The sequence below is a fragment of the Pelodiscus sinensis genome, chromosome 10 (genome assembly GCF_049634645.1).
Source record: "Pelodiscus sinensis isolate JC-2024 chromosome 10, ASM4963464v1, whole genome shotgun sequence".
NCBI lineage: Eukaryota > Metazoa > Chordata > Testudines > Trionychidae > Pelodiscus > Pelodiscus sinensis.
In genome coordinates, this window is record NC_134720.1 from 18503014 (window position 1) to 18518983 (window position 15970).

Here is a 15970-nt window from a genome sequence, read left to right on the forward strand (position 1 = left end):
TTGGGAATAACACCCTGATTGTATCACTTTTCATATTTAAAATTAGACTATTCACCTGGCATTGCCAGGGACTAGCAGTGTAGGGGGTGCAGGAATCGGAGCAGGGCCTTTTGTATGCAAGGGGCTGAGGACAGGAGGCTAGGAGCATGGATGGGTGCAGGAGTCAGGGTACGGGATTGAGGAGGGGCTCAGGGCAGTGGCTGGGTATGGGGGGGTGCAAGAGTGAAGGGTGAGAGCGAAGAAGGTCTCAGGGCAGGGGTGAGGTGCAAAAATCAGGGTAGGGGATTGGGAGGAGGGGCGCTCAGGAGAGCAGGAGGAGGAGTTCTAGCAGGGGGAGAGGGCTCAGGGAGTGGGAGAAGGTGCAAGTTTCTCCCCAGGTCCCTACTGGGACCTGAGCAGACAGGGGCTGTTTCGCAGCAGCCTCCCCATCCCCTCCCTCCTGCTGCCTCTGATAGAGGCACTGTCGGGGGAGGGGAGGTAGGGAGGCACTGTAGAGACAGTTAGGGTTGCCAGGTGTCCGATTTTGAACCGGACAGTCCAGTATTTGAGCTCTCTGTTCGGGAAACAAATTGAGAAAATATAAATGAGAAAATATAAATGTCTGGTATTTTCTAAATAAGATGCAATGTAGATTGTGATGTAATATCAAGAGTGTCCAGTATTTTTGTTGAAACCAACTGGCAACCCTAGAGACAGTGCTGGGGGGAACCCGCTTTTAAGCTAGCTTCCCCCAGCACCAGTTCCCCCGCCCATGCTGCTTCTATGAGAGGCAGCAAGATGGGGGAAAGTGAGTAGTCAATACTCCAGTCAAGTACTGTGTGACGGGGCGAGGCAGCTCTGCAGTGAGCCTGCAGGCCCTGCCAGGGTTACCTGGCTGCAGAGGCCCCTCCACCACAGTCCTACTGAGCATGCCTGGGCTGTAGCTCCACTATAAAAGCCTGAGGAAGGACGCAGTCTCGGGTGGCAGCCAGAGGAGAAGGATTGGTGAAGGGGGCTCCTGCACAGCGGTCACCAGAGACTCCAGAAGAGGCCGGTGGGGACATGGAGGCAAGTTGGTGCACCCCAGAGACTGCCTGCCAAGGAGACACCAGCCTGGAGGCTGCAGAAAGCTGGACGAGTACATGGGAAGGAACCCCAGTGAACCAGGTAGGAAGTGGCCCAGGGCAGGAGCGGGAACTGCCTCTCCTGCCCCGAGAACCTTGGTGCGTTTTGGCCGGATTGCCCCACCAAGGGAGTGACCCGCTATCTGGTCACTCACAGGGCCCTGGGCTGGGACCCGGTGGAGTAGGGTGGGCCTGGGTCCCCCTGCCTGGGGTGCGTCCCTGTTTTGGACTCAGGCCAGAGGGCTGTGGCCTTGCCTTAAAGGGCCAGACTTGAACTGTGTTTCGGACTCAGGCCAGAGGGCCTTGGACTTAAGAGGCCCTGTGGAAGGGTTAGGTGGGAGGGGCCTGCCACATATTTGCTAACATCCGTAAGTTGCATACCAAATTTGATAGTCCTCGCTCTTACTGTTTAGGAGTCTCCTAACAAATGGACTTACTAATGGATAGACAGACAGATGCACATTTCTAAAATAGATATTGTATTTAGTCTGCAGCAGCTTAATTTAAACAATTCAGAGTGCTGCAGAATCCAGGGAATTTGCTGTAGAACTTGCCAAACTGCACATAGGACTTTCATTATAGATGCTGCAGCAATGCAAGTTTCCTTGTACTGCAGCATTAATATGCCTTGTTCTTAAAGATAAAGAGATACAGTAATCACTCCATGTCCATTCTTTCCTTGGCCTCTGCTGAAATGGTCAATTGTGATGGAGGCAACTGGCAACAAGGAACTAGAATGCAGTCACCAAGTTATTTTTCATGTTTTTTCTGTATGGGAATTGCATTGTTTCAGTCTGCACTAGTGTAGTTGAACTGGTGAATTTTGCAATGTCCACAGCACAAGCCATCCTGTTTCAGATACACACAGCAATTCATTCTGGATACCTAACCCACAGTTTTAAGCACAATTCCCCATCCAAATCTGTTTTCTACTAATAAAATGTAAATTATAATGTTTTATATTTACAATTTTCATATGAATATTCTGAACACACATAGAACCAATTAAACATGTAATATTTAAAAGGTTATAATTTATGTGAAACATATATCTGTTTGGAGGTGCAAAGCCTTGAGCACAGCAGTAAAGGGAGGCAGCTCAAGGTAATTGTGGGACAGGTTTAGGATGTCTGTTAACACTGAAATAGTTACCTGAAATGCTAATGTGTTCTGTCCACACTGGTATGGCAAGGTGAAGGAGAGCCAATACTTGATTGATTTAAATGTACATACTTTTACAAACAAGGATGCATTGCATGGGCTTGATAATATTTATGTAATCTGCAATTCACATTGAGATACCTAGTCCTATGTATGAAAAATATTCCCTAACTTTTATTTATTGTATGTAGTACATTATTTTTTTATATTTAATTTTAATATTACCCTGTGATGTATCAAAGCATTGTACGTAGACAAAGAAGACCTGGTCCATACCCCGCAGGAGTTTACATTCTATGTAGGTATTATATAACGTAAGACGGATCAAATAATGCAAAGAGGACATTTTTTTTCTCAAATAAGGTTTTATTTTACACAGTACATATGTCTGGGAGTGTCAGTCATTGTTGGAGACATTGAAGAAAGAAGTGAGATATAAGAAAGGATGTGAAGAAGATGGTGTCGTATGTGAGATCACAGAAAAAAGTTCAATGTACAAAATTTTAAGTTGTCATCAAATAAATGTGGATCAGCAGCAAGGTTCCTTCCCATCTGGATCTGTGGGCGCCAGTCCACCTCACTTAGTCTTGGGGGATGGCCAAGAGTCTACAACTCAGGCCTGTAGTGAGGGGCTGAACGACAAACACAGTAACCCTGACTATGGGTCGTACAGCCTACATGAGGCAATAAGTCTGTAGCTCAGACCTGTATTCAGGGTTGAGCAGCAAAGCATTTAGGTAGTTCAGGCCCTCAGGCAGAGCAGGGCAACAAGTCTATAGATTGGCCTGTGTTCAGGTTCAAACAGTAATGAATTTAGGCATCCTGGCTCTGGAGAATGGTCGACAAGTGCTAGCTCCTTGGTCTCGAGAGGGCCGCCCTAGGATTGGGAAGGAGGGAGGGTGCAGTAAACGGTTCCTTCCCAGGCAGATCTATGGGAGGCCAGAGCACCTCACTATAATGACAAAGCTGACTTCTGAATGGCATTCCTGGAAAAAAACCCTCTACATTTTAAGCACTTAAATTATCTTGAATACATCTGAGATAAATTATTAATGGTAGATATTAAAGTACTTTCCATACAAAAAGCTATATTAAGGCTGTAACGTTAATCATTCAAAAGGCAAAGATATGCCAAAAATAAGATTGCTTATACAACCTCAATTCTGCCATCCTATTTGCTGCCAGAGATGTCATAATTATCCTTTGATATAATAATTTGCCCTTTTCCCAAGAAACTTTTCTTCAGCCAGTGGCCCTCACAAATTGCCAATAGTATCCAACATTCATCTTTGTGATAGATAATCAAGAAAGTACCTATGTAACCGTTCTGCCAGGTAGCAGCAGCTAGGGCTGGGTTCAATATCTAGGGATTCCTCTCCATCTATCCAATACAGAATTGGCTCAAGCTCCCACACAGTAACCTGGGAAATTCACACACACTCCTAGATGCCTCTGAGAGGCAATGATTCCCCACTTGCAAGCACAGAGCCTGAGCATAGAAAAGAAACTTTTAATCATAGGGGGAGAGAAGTAATGTGGCATAAACTTGGGAAAACACCACAGAGTTCATAACCAAAGCATGAGTAAACATCACAGCACAAGTAGGCTGGGCAATGTCCTTTTCCTCTCAGGTTCACAAGTCCTGTCCCATTCATATGCCCAACCCTTCTCTGCACCCCACTCACAGTTGCTGCTCTTGGTCAGGGCAGACCAGAGTTCAGAGGTGACCTGCAGAGCTCACCTCCCATCCTGAGAGGGTGGAAGAGTAGGAGGCATCTCACCCACTCCACTGGTCACTCACCCTCCACCTGCTTGCTGTTCTCTAGCACCACCTTGCTGGCCAAAGAGATTCCAGCATCCCTTGGAATAACATTTTTAAAATAATAGAGACTCCTTATGAGGTCTGTTTTTGTTCTGCCATTAGAATGGGGTGGAGGGAGGGCGTAAAGGGGAGAAGAGAAACAGACTGAACTGGTCTTACAGCTCATGCCTGGAGGGCATGTAGACTGCTGGTTCAGAGCTCTGCCCTTCTCCCCAATTGACTTCACTGAGTCAGGAAGGGAAAGCCTTGTCCACTTGAGATTCTTTATAATGACAATGTCTCTCCTGCAAGCATTGGTGGTCATATTTTACAATTCCTACATTTAGGGTTAATATGATTTGTGATGCCACAACAGCCAAATTAGATATAATAGGCAAAATACCATTCTAACAATTGACTATCAGGCCTATAGCACTGACTGAAATGTATTTACATAACCATACCCAGGATTTCTTTCTCATTCCAGCATGAACCTCATCTCAGCCGCGTAGGGTGACGGTGTCTGCCCCACATCACTCTGCCGCCTGCCCCCCGTGAGGGGGGAAGGGCCGTAAATGCGGGGCTCTGCCGCTCCATCACACTGGCTTACAGGGCTAACAACTGAATGAACCTAACCACACCCAGGATTCCCTTCTCATTGCAGGTGGTCTGATGGTTCAGACCTTGCTTACACCTAAATGTCATAATTAAAGACCTCCATTCTCTGTCAGTGTTTTGGACACCTCACAGTTAGGTTTCAGACCTAATCCTGGAATAGAGACTGTTTTGGTGGCACCAACAGATGACTGCCTACTAACAGTAGAAACAAGAAGATTTTAATATCGTACACTTAGGTCTATCTAAAGCATTTTATGCTGTTGATCATGCTGTACTACTTTCCTTCCACAGATGATAGCAGTGGTTGATGGGAAAATGCTGAAACAGTTACAATTTTTTCTTTCAGGACATGAAAGAAAATAATGATGAGTAATGTTCCTTTGCCCTGAGGACATTCATGTGTGATGTTCTACAAGAATCATTTCCTTCTCACCCTTTTAAACAACTACATGCTGTCCAAATAGTATTAAGAGGAACCTGCTCTTAAAAACGCTAGCATCACATCCTCTATTGAGGAAGTCTGCCACCCCACATCTTCTAATTAGTTTACAGCCTTTGGATTTTTCCCCATTCCTGGTTACTGCTGAAGTCTAACATAGCTAAAACAATGAAAAATTATGCTTAACTAAACTCAGATAAAAAGAAGATCATCACTTCTAATGGAATGATAATTTGACTAGCATGAGCCGTGCCTCTGAGACTTTTCTGTAACTTGTTACATCTAGGTATGATCAAAACAGACCTCTTAAAAACATGTTGATTAGTTCAGAAGACAGCAGTCTGTCTTCCCAACACCAAGAACACACCATTGTAGTGCTCTGCGTAGTGCGGTGGTTGGCAACCATTAAGTGAGTCATTTCAAAATCTTAGTGGAATTGTTCCAGTGTAGCTAAAAAAGATACGCTCAGTCTGTGATGACAATCTCCCTTGGCAGCTATGTTCCTCAGGAATGATGAAGCTGTCAATCCCCAGAATGAAGATCATGCAAGCAGGAGACATCAAGGTCAAGGCTTTGGAACTCATCCAACCCAAGCCAGGGAAACTAATGATCCAACCAGTGCATCAAATTCAATGATGAATCTTGGTCACATGCCACCTGAGGCACTTTGTGCATACACTCAGAAAATGAGAGATTAGAATGACCGCAAATTTCACTGCCTTCAGACTTAGGTGAAAAGATGGGTTCTCAACAGAGCTTTCCCACACCTGCATGAATGACAGCAAAGAAGGAAGAAAGAAGGGAGAAGAGGACAATGAAAGAGGTGAGTCAATAATGAAGGAAAAAAGTTGTATGAGTGCTGAGAAGAGAGAGAATGAAATAAAACTCAAGAATAACAACGAAAAACCCTCACGTACACAGTTATATAGTTCCAACTGCCTAGGAGCAAGAAGAGATAAAACCATATTATCGGGCTTTTTTTGTGGTTTGTGTTTTTAATTCTCTGGGATGCATTGAAACATTGTGATAATGGATATGGCTATAAAAATGGTTACTTACCTTTTGTAACTGTTGTTCTTGAAGATGTATTGCCCATGTCAATTCCATGTAGGTGTGTGCGCGCAATGTGCACACCTCGTCGGAAGCTTTTTCCCTTAGCAGTACCTGTTGGGCCAGCAGGGGAGCCCCCTGCAGTGGCACCGATATATCGGCTAATATATATTCCAGCTGGCCCTCCACCTCTTCGGTTCCTTCTTACCAGACTACTCTGAAGAAGGGGAGGTGGGCAGGATTTGGAATGGTCATGAGCAACACATCTCAAAATACAACAGTTACGAAAGGTAAGTAATCATTTTTTCTTCGAGTGATTGCTCATGTCATGTCCATTCCATTTAGGTGACTCAGGAGGCAGGGTTGCAGTTCTAACAGAGTGGAGAACAGCCCTATCGAGAGCGGTGTCCTCCTTAGCCTGATGAGCCAGCGCATAAGGGTTGGCAAAGGTGTGGACCAAAGATCACGTATCAGCCCTACAGATGTCCAGGATGGGGACCTGAGCCACAAAGGCTGCAGAGAAGACCTGTGCCCTAGTGGAATGTGCAGTTAGAGGAGGGGCTAGTACCCCAGCCAGACCATAACACTCCCTGATTATCCAAGAGGAAATCCTCTGAATAGAGACCAGCTAACCCTTTAGCCTCTCTGTGATTGCCACGAACAAATGTGGGGACTCACAAAAGGGTTTGTCCTGTCTAAATAAAAAGCCAATGCCCTTTAATATCCAGTGGCTGTGTCTACACTGGTATGAAGTTCCGGAACTGCTTAAAACGGAATACTATTCTGTTTTCAGTTTTTCCGGAAAAGGAGCGTCTACATTGGCAGGCTGCTTTTCCAGAAAAGCGTCTGTGGCCAATGTAGATGCACTTTTCCGGAAAAGAGCCCCGATCGCCATTTTCGCAATCGGGGCTTTTTTCTGGAAAAGACTACTGGGCTGTCTACACTGGCCCTTTTCCGGAACAGTGTTCTGGAATAAGGACTTATGCCTGAGCGGGAGCAGAATAGTTTTTCTGGAATAGCGGCTGATTTTATACAGTAGAGCATCGTTGCTTTTCCGGAAATTCAAGGGCCAGTGTAGACAGCTCGCAGCTTATTCCGGAAAAGCGGCTGATTTTCCGGAATAAGTGGCCCAGTGTAGACATAGCCAGTGTGTATAACGCCTGTTCTTTGCCAGAGGCATGGGGTTTGGGATAAAAACTGGGAGAAAAACATCCTGAGACACATGAAACTGAGGGTACGTCTACACAGCAACATTATTTCGAAATAACTAGCATTATTTCTAAATAACTTAGTCCGCGGTTACACAGCAGGCAGTTATTTAGAAATAATGTTGAAATACTGTCAAGCTGGAGGACTTCTTACTCCGACTCCTGTAACCCTCATTGTTCGAGGAGTAAGGGAAATCAGGGGAAGAGTGCTCTATTTTGAAATAAGTGCTGTGTAGATGCTCCCAATTTCAAAATAATCTATTTTGAAAGAAACTACACAATTGACGTAGCTCAATTTGCGCAGCTTATTTCAAGATAAGTCCTGCTGGGTAGATGCACCCTGAGACACCATCTTCGGCAGGAAAACGGTGGCAGAGCTGACCTTATCCTTGAAAGAGACTGGGGTGGGGGAGTCTGAGGTAAGAGCCCTTACCTCTGATACATGTCTAGCTAACATGATAGCTACCAGGAATGACACCTTCCAGAACTGCTGCAACAGCAAGCACATTGCCAGAGGCTCAAAAGGGGGAGGTAGGAGGCAATCGGGTGAATACTAGGGATGTAAGCAACTAGTCTACTATCCAATGGAGCAAAAGCTTATCGGATAGTCGATGCATTAGTGGACTAGTCACTTCCTCCCCTTGCTGCCTCTATCACAAAGAGGCAGCGGGGGCAGGGGTAGAGGTGGGGACACCGTGGGGAGCCGGCTTTGAAACATACAGTAGCCCCAGCAGGGGCTCTTGTGCATTTCAAAGATTCCAATGCCACTTGGAATCCTGGGCGCCATGTGGCGTTTCATTTCAAAGGGGCTCTTGTACATTTCAATCTTGTAAATGCAGCAGGGGCTCTTGTACATTTCAGAGGTGAAACGTGTGCTAGTCCTTATAGACTCATTGAATAGTTGATGAAAATCACATCGACTATTCCATTAGTTAATCAATCGACACAGATCCCAGAGCTAGAAGGCTTCCAGGCACAGGGGAGGGGAACTAGCACCACCCTGCCTGGTTATGTAGAACACTGCTGTTGTATCGTTGACAGGGTGAGAATCATCCTACCCTTGAGGCGGGAAAGAGAGGCCTACCACGCAAGATGGACAGCCCGCAATTCCCTGACATTGATATGCAGGTGGGAGTTCCTCCCACCACCACATACTTTGAGTCCTCATGTTTCCAACATGGGCTCCCCAACTGGTGTTGTACGCATCCGTCACCAACCAAAGGGGCAGTAGAAGCCTAGAGAATGGGACTCCAGCGCAGACCACATTCTCTTGGATCCACCAGTCCAGAGAGTGAAGGATGTCGGGAGAAACCATCACCATCGTGTCACAAGGGTGGAAGGATGGGTTGTGGACCTGAGCCAACCACAATTGCAGCAGGCATAGGTGGAGCCTGGTGTACTGTATCACATAAATATAGGTGCCCATGAGCCCAAGGAGGTACATGCAGTTCCTGGCTGTGGTCATGGGAAGATGCTCGTAGGGCCAGAATGGCTTCCCTGAGGGCCAGGAAGCGGGACCTGGGCAGTGAGGCTGTGGCCACCAGAGTCCAGATGAGCACCCACATTCAGGAGTTCACCCAGCTCCGAGAAAAAGTCCCACACCCAGGAAATATGGGCCAGCACCTTGTCCGAAGACAAGGCCTGCACCAGCCAGTCATCCAGAGAGGCCAAGGGTGGGCAATAATTTTTGTTAGGGAGCCACTCCAAGTTTTTGGTAAGTGGTCAAGGGCTGCACTTTTCTGTGGAAGGAGTGTGGGGTGTAGGATGGAGGCTGGATACAGAAGGGTGCATGGGGTAAGGGACAGGGGTGCAGAAGAATGGGGTGCAAGGTCTGGGAGGGTGCTTGGGTGCAGGAGAGGATTCTGGCCTGGGGGAGAGGTGTAGGAGGGGGTACAGGGTCTGGGAGGGAGCTGTAACCTGGGGCAGGGGGTTGCAGAGGGTTTGGATGGTGACCTGGGAGAGGAAGTTGAGTTGCAGGAGGGCAGGGGTGCCAGAGGCAGGCTCTGGCGGGAGGCACTTACCTAAGCTTCTCCTGGCTTGCAGCACCCCCAAGGCAGGTTGAGCTCCCTGCTTTCTGCAGCCCCAGACCACTGGGCTGTTCCCTCCACGTGGCTCTCAAGTCTGGGTGCAGGAAGAAGCTTGCGCTGCCCCCAGCTCCCAGGCCAATCTCTCAGCTCCAATTGGCTGGCTGTTTCCAGCCAATAGGAGTTGAGAGATTGGCTGAGGTCAGTTTTTATTAGCCAGTTGTTTCTGGCCAATAGGAGCTGAGGATTGGGCTGGGGGTGGGGATATCACATGAAGCTTCTCCCCCGTCCCCCTCCCTGCAGAGCAGAGAAACATAGGGACTGCGCTTTAAACTGCTACAGCTGCGTGCTTGAGGGTCCTGGCAGGGCTGGACTTTGTCCAGCCCTGTGCTAAGGGAAAGACTTCCAATGATGCGTGCGCACAGCATGCACACACCCACGTGGAATGGATATGAGCGAGTACATGAAGAAACAACCTGGGTAGCTTAAAGAGGTGAAATAAGGGGTGCGCCCCACTGTGCAACTCCAGCAAGAACAACCTAAGCTGCAGGAAAAGCCAGCAGAGTGCAATTTTAAGAACTGGCAGGGATCTGGGTAGCAATAGGGCGGCAGTACCTGTAAGAAATTTAAGTTCTTTTCACTGCTAGTGCCTTGGCAGATAATATAGAGATAGCTAAAATACACTTGAAACTCTTTAATTTGGCAACTCTGGGAATCAGGGTATGCTGGATTAAAGGTTTTTCTGGACGAGGGAGGGTACTGTGGGGTCTGGGCATGAGTGGAGCATTTCTATGGTGCCCCACTGCTGGGGGCACATATGGCTCTGCATCACATCACTCCTAGGCACTTTCCCTGCCACTATGGGAGCGGCAAGGTAAAAGCTGCAGGAGAAACATGTTTCTGTGCTGCCGTTCCCCCAGTTGTGGGGGTGGAGAAAGGGAGCAGCAATGGGCAAAGCTGCTTTCTCCTCCCCTCACCAGGGTCCATACCATGGGTGTTCCCAGATTAGGGATACCAGAAGTATGAAGGTTCAGGTGTATAGACTTTCATTATGGACCTGATCCAACTCCCATTAAAGTCATAGCAGAGAATTCCATTTACTTCAGTGGAAGATTGATGAGGTCCTACATGATCACAAAATACTGCTTCTGTAGTACCGCTACCTCATGTACTCAATGAATGACGCGGGGACCAAAAGGATTCCTGGCGTGTTCTTGTATATAATCTGTTCTCATTTACAACAGTGTAAAACTGGAATATCTCCAGCAACATCAGCAGACTCAGTCTGAATTTACATTGGTGCAATATAGAACAAAATGTGTCCCCTTAGTTCATGCGTCGGTGGTGTACGGTAAATGAGATAGGGCTGGCTGCCAGTAACTAGTTATAATGCAGTTTGCAGATTAAACAATAATAAATGAACAATAACAATGAATAAATCAGAAGCACCTACACTGAACAAAGATTATAACAATATATTATTAAAATATGTAATTTAATTTCCATAAAGTAAATGTTTTAACAGTTGATAAACACACAGAAATTGTATTGTGAAAACCTTCCTTTTCACTTCTGTTTTAATATTGGGATTCAATGGAAATGATGATATATGATTATGTAATTAAAGACTGTATAGTAATACAAAAGGACAAAGAGAGAAATTTATGACTGTTGTAATCTTAACTGCCATTTCCTGACGTTTGAGTGGTTAACTTTCAACCTTAATGTTCTCTTTACTGAGGCCCCAACCTTTCAACACTTACGTACATGCTTAGTTTTATTTCCTTGAGCAGTCTCTCAGCCTTTTTTTCTGATTTTTTTTAAAGTCTCTCATACTATGATTGTTTTCAAGGTTTAATTTGTATACATATCACCAATTACTAAACAACACTGAAAATGTCAACTTTGTTGAAAGTGCAATCAATAAAGACCTTAAAGACTTCTCTCAGTTACAGAGGTGGCCTCACTGGTCTGTTATAAAAACTTGCGTAATTGAGTAGATAACATAGCCATTAACTTGCCTATGGAGTTGTATCTGTCAACGCAGACCAGCTTAATCTAAAGGTGAATTCAGTAATGCTGTGCTGAATTGCAGTCTATAAAGCCTATGATTAAGGGTCAGCACATTGGGCTCCTGATTTGATGTCAGCAGCTGAACTTTCTTTGACCTTCTCCCCAGCAGATTCTCTGAGTGGTGCTAAGAATATGTACAATGTCATTTTGCTGACTTTTGCTATGTAGTGACAATTTAGTGTAGCTTCCCCTTAGGCCAAACCAAATTCAGGACCTGTAATTGTGCCTTGAGAATTAACATTTTATTTAAATTTTCTGAAGTAGGGATTTAGGTTCATTCAGTTAAGAACATATGCAAATAGGAGGAAAGTATAGCCTTTCCCCGAGTTACAAATGTGTTACGGACCAAACACTTGGCCGTAACTCAATCCGTTCATAACTCGTACCCCATTGAGTTACATAGCGACTGCGCTGTTCATAAGCGCGGGTCGCGTTCATAACTTGGGGACCGCCTTTACAACTGCTCCATGGGAGCTTTGGTCGTAAGTGCGAACGGTCATAACTCGACCGTTTGCAATGCGGGGAGCGGCTGTAAACCCGTTTTTTTCCCTTTTCAAAATCATCAAACTGTCTATGCTATAAGCCAACCCGATCAACCCATAGAATTGGTTTTCATAATAAAATTGGTTACTAAAATTTATTGGCCCATAGCGTATCAATGTGAAACTGAAGCAGCAGAACATTTTGCTTATATTGTATAGGAAATGATTTCCTCATTGCTTGAATTTTCCTACTTCAGTGACTTTTATTCTCCTTCAGTTTATTAATTTCCTTACATTTGGCAGGTCATTGTCCTATTTCTATTGTTGATAGGTTAGGAGGCTTCTTTATGCCCTTGCCTAGGGCAGTCTAAATCCCACCCCCACCCGCAGCAATGAGCATAAAAAGGGAAAAAATCTGCCAACAAGTTGGTTTTCCATTTGCACCAAAAAAAAGCAAATCCCTTTATTAGCAATAGTTACTCATCTTACATTGCTGTCTAAACTTCACACTAAGTCATATAGATATGAACCAGATTTTCTTTTTTACGACAGCATATGCTAAAACCAAAAAGCTTAATAAAAAACCAGACCAGATAATTATACTGTGGACGAGTCCCAGGGTGCGATCACCCCATGCCGGCTAGGCTGGGGTGCTCAGTGGACCCCCTCGTCCGACTGCCGGCCTTGGGCGGGATTCCCGATCCTGGGGCCAGTAGGTTGGGTGCGATCACCCCCTCTCAGGTGAGCCGGGGGGATTCAGCAGACCCACTGTCCATCCTTCTGCTCAGTTAGTGGGTCTTAGACTCAGAGTTTGGCCCCTCTGGAGGGGGTGGGAGGGCTAACCCCGTTGGCTTTTGCCTTATCGGCCTGCTGATGAGCAAAAGCATTTGCATGTCCCCTGGCGGGAGGTTGTGGATAGAAGGGAGGAGGGGGACCTGGGTCCACCCTCTCCAGCAGGTCCCAGCCCGGGGCCCTAAGCGCAGGGGGCCCACATTGCCCCTGCACAACAGATGGGGTTGCGTTCCCTAAATGAGCCTGTCCACGGGCACCACAAGGACCCCACCCCGGGCTGCTTCCTCCCCTCCACGGGCTCTTGGGGCCCGATTTCTGGCCTCCCCCCCCCGTGCCTACCGGGGTTCTGGTGGTCGGTGCCTGTGGCATTCCTTGGTCGCTCCTCCTGGGGCTCCGCTCTCCCATGCCAAGTCCCTGCCAGATCACACCCTCCTCGGGTGGCGTGAGTTCCCCTGCTTGGTTCCGGCCTCTGGGCTGGCCGTCCACCACCTGCGGGGGCTGTCCTGGGGTGCCCTGGGGCAGAGGTGTGCCGTCAGCCGGCCTTGGGATGAGTTCCCGTCCGTCCTCAGCCCGGCCCTCCACTGCCTGTGCCAGAGGAAGCTGCCCCCCTTCCCTGCTGCCAGCGGGCCCTTTTGAACTGGCCCGCCGGTTGTGACGCGGCCCGAGAGCGCTGCCTCCCCCGAGATGGGGCGGCTTCCCTTGCCGCGTCCCAGCCGTCACTCACAGCCCCGGCCCCTCCCGGCGTCGCACCGGGGTCGGGGCCTGCGGTTTCCCTGCTGTGCATGCGTGGGGGCAGATTCCGGCCCCACCGCCATTCTCCAGCGGCGTTGGGGCGCTGCGACGCTCCGCCCGCAGCCCCACTCTCCTCCCGCCTCCCTGGGTGATCTGGTGTGCGGGCCATTGGTGGCCTGTCACGTATACCAATGTATCAACTTTTACCATTTACTACCACTTGAAAGGAAAAAAGGAAAAAAAGAAAAAAAAAATAAAATAATAGGAAATAATATCTTATATAACATTTTTAATCACTAGTCTCATAGGGTATGTCTACACTACCCCGCTAGTTCGAACTAGCGGGGTAATGTATGCATACCGCACTTGCTAATGAAGCCCGGGATTTGAATTTCCCGGGCTTCATTAGCATAAGCGGGGAGCCGCCATTTTTAAATCCCCGCTGCTTCGAACCCCGTGTAGCGCGGCTACACGGGGCTCGAACTAGGTAGTTCGGACTAGGGTCCTATTCCGAACTACCGTTACTCCTCGTGAAACGAGGTGTACCGGTAGTTCGGAATAGGCACCCTAGTCCGAACTACCTAGTTCGAGCCCCGTGTAGCCGCGCTACACGGGGTTCGAAGCAGCGGGGATTTAAAAATGGCGGCTCCCCGCTTATGCTAATGAAGCCCGGGAAATTCAAATCCCGGGCTTCATTAGCAAGTGCGGTATGCATACATTACCCTCCTAGTTCGAACTAGGAGGGTAGTGTAGACATACCCATAGTGCTTTACAAAGGAGGTCAGTATCATTATCTCCATTTTATAGAGGGGAAAGGGAAATTAAGTCAGAGATAATACTGCTTCCTAGCAGGCCTAAAGTAGAGTTGGAACTAGAACCCGTATTTTGTTAGTCCTATCCAGTGCTCTAGCCACTAGACAACTTTATTTTTTCTTATCACAACTAAATAAATGCATGTTACATCACAACAAGAAATCTTGTGTATTGATTTTTTTAAAGATACGTCTATTATTTAAGATTTGATATCTAACTATTTTAGGAATATTAATAAGTGGGAATTACAATCAGTTAGTACTTTTATTAAATGACAGTGGGATTTTCTGTCAAAATATTCAATTGTTGAGGATAATATGTTACAAGTAGTTTTGCAGGAGAAATATAAAATATTGACAATTGGTAACTTTATTTATGTATGCAGCTTGCATTTTAGGCATATTAATATTTATTTAAGTTTATATAAGCCTCAATAGGCAACCAATTTATTCTTAGGATAATTACTAGATACATGAAATTATGCAACAGAAAATTACTGCTCATCCCATTTTGGGAACTACATATCTATCAGCAAATATAATGTCATAATAAAACCCGAACTCTTTCTACCCTCATCCCATCGCATTCCAAAAGTATGGGGAAAATAGGGCTCATTAACTGTTACTGTTGTGGTTGCTTCTCCTTAGTTAACACATGGGTAGCGAACACACTCATTTTAGATACTAGGCTTATATAATGCATCACCATATACAGTGAAGTCTTCTGTTTTTTTCAGCACTTTGCAAAGTCCATATTGCAATACTGTTTTGTAGTAATACTCTATGCATAAATTAGAGGGTTGCATACACTTTGTTGCTTTTGTAGGCTGAGCTCTTTGCACACATGAGGGCCTCCATGCATTCCACCATTCCCCCTCCCTCCTAACACAGACACATTCACCTCTCTCTGCTCAGTGATTTCCCCCCATGCTCTCAAGTGCCGGGGGCTAGGAGTAACCTACATCCTCAGGCCTCCATTCTTCCCCCCCTCCATGTCAGGGTATCCATTCTCCCATCTAAGCAAGGGGTTTTGTGTTCCTCCTCATTATTTCCTTCCCACTTCCCCACATGTCAAGATGGTTCACTTAATGAAATGCCTTGTTCTGTTTGCCCCCACTGAAGCATCTGGCACTAGCCACTGCTGAAGACAGGGTACTGGAATAGATGAATAAATGGTCTGACCAACTACAGTCATTCTTATGTTCTTAAAAATAATCTAGCTCCCTGGGTCCAGCCTACAGTTACTGTCTGAAGTACTTAAATGTCTTTCATTGCTGTAGTTATCAAGCACCTCAGAGTCTTGAGCATATTTATCCTCACAATACCATTGAGAGATAGTGAAGTGTGCTGTTATCCACATTTGTGGAACTGGAAGTCTATGGCAGAGCAAGGAATTAAATTTACATCTCCCATCTCCTACACTTTCATCTTATTCCTGCCAGTAAAATACACACCCTGCAAACCACCAATCCACCCCGCAGAGTGTCATCAATAGAAATTGAAAATTCAACATACAGGAGATATAAAAAGTACCAGTCCCCAACTAGGGCATTTGCTGGACCAGGAGAGTCAGTGCCAGGCCATCTGCTGCTGCTGGCTGCGTGGCTCTGCTCCAGCAGCAGCAAAAGGACTAGCATTGGCCAAGTGGAATCTGGGGGTATGGAGGAAGGGACAC

At 46.5% G+C, this 15970-nt stretch overlaps 1 long non-coding RNA gene across 1 annotated transcript; it reads left to right on the forward strand.

Annotated features, from left to right (window-relative positions):
• The first annotated feature begins 831 nt into the window (after positions 1-831).
• LOC142830851 (uncharacterized) lies at positions 832-9075 on the forward strand. The gene is made up of 3 exons (XR_012906379.1): positions 832-1146; positions 6518-6621; positions 8422-9075. It is a non-coding gene; the product is annotated as an uncharacterized LOC142830851 (long non-coding RNA).
• The last annotated feature ends 6895 nt before the right edge of the window (positions 9076-15970 follow it).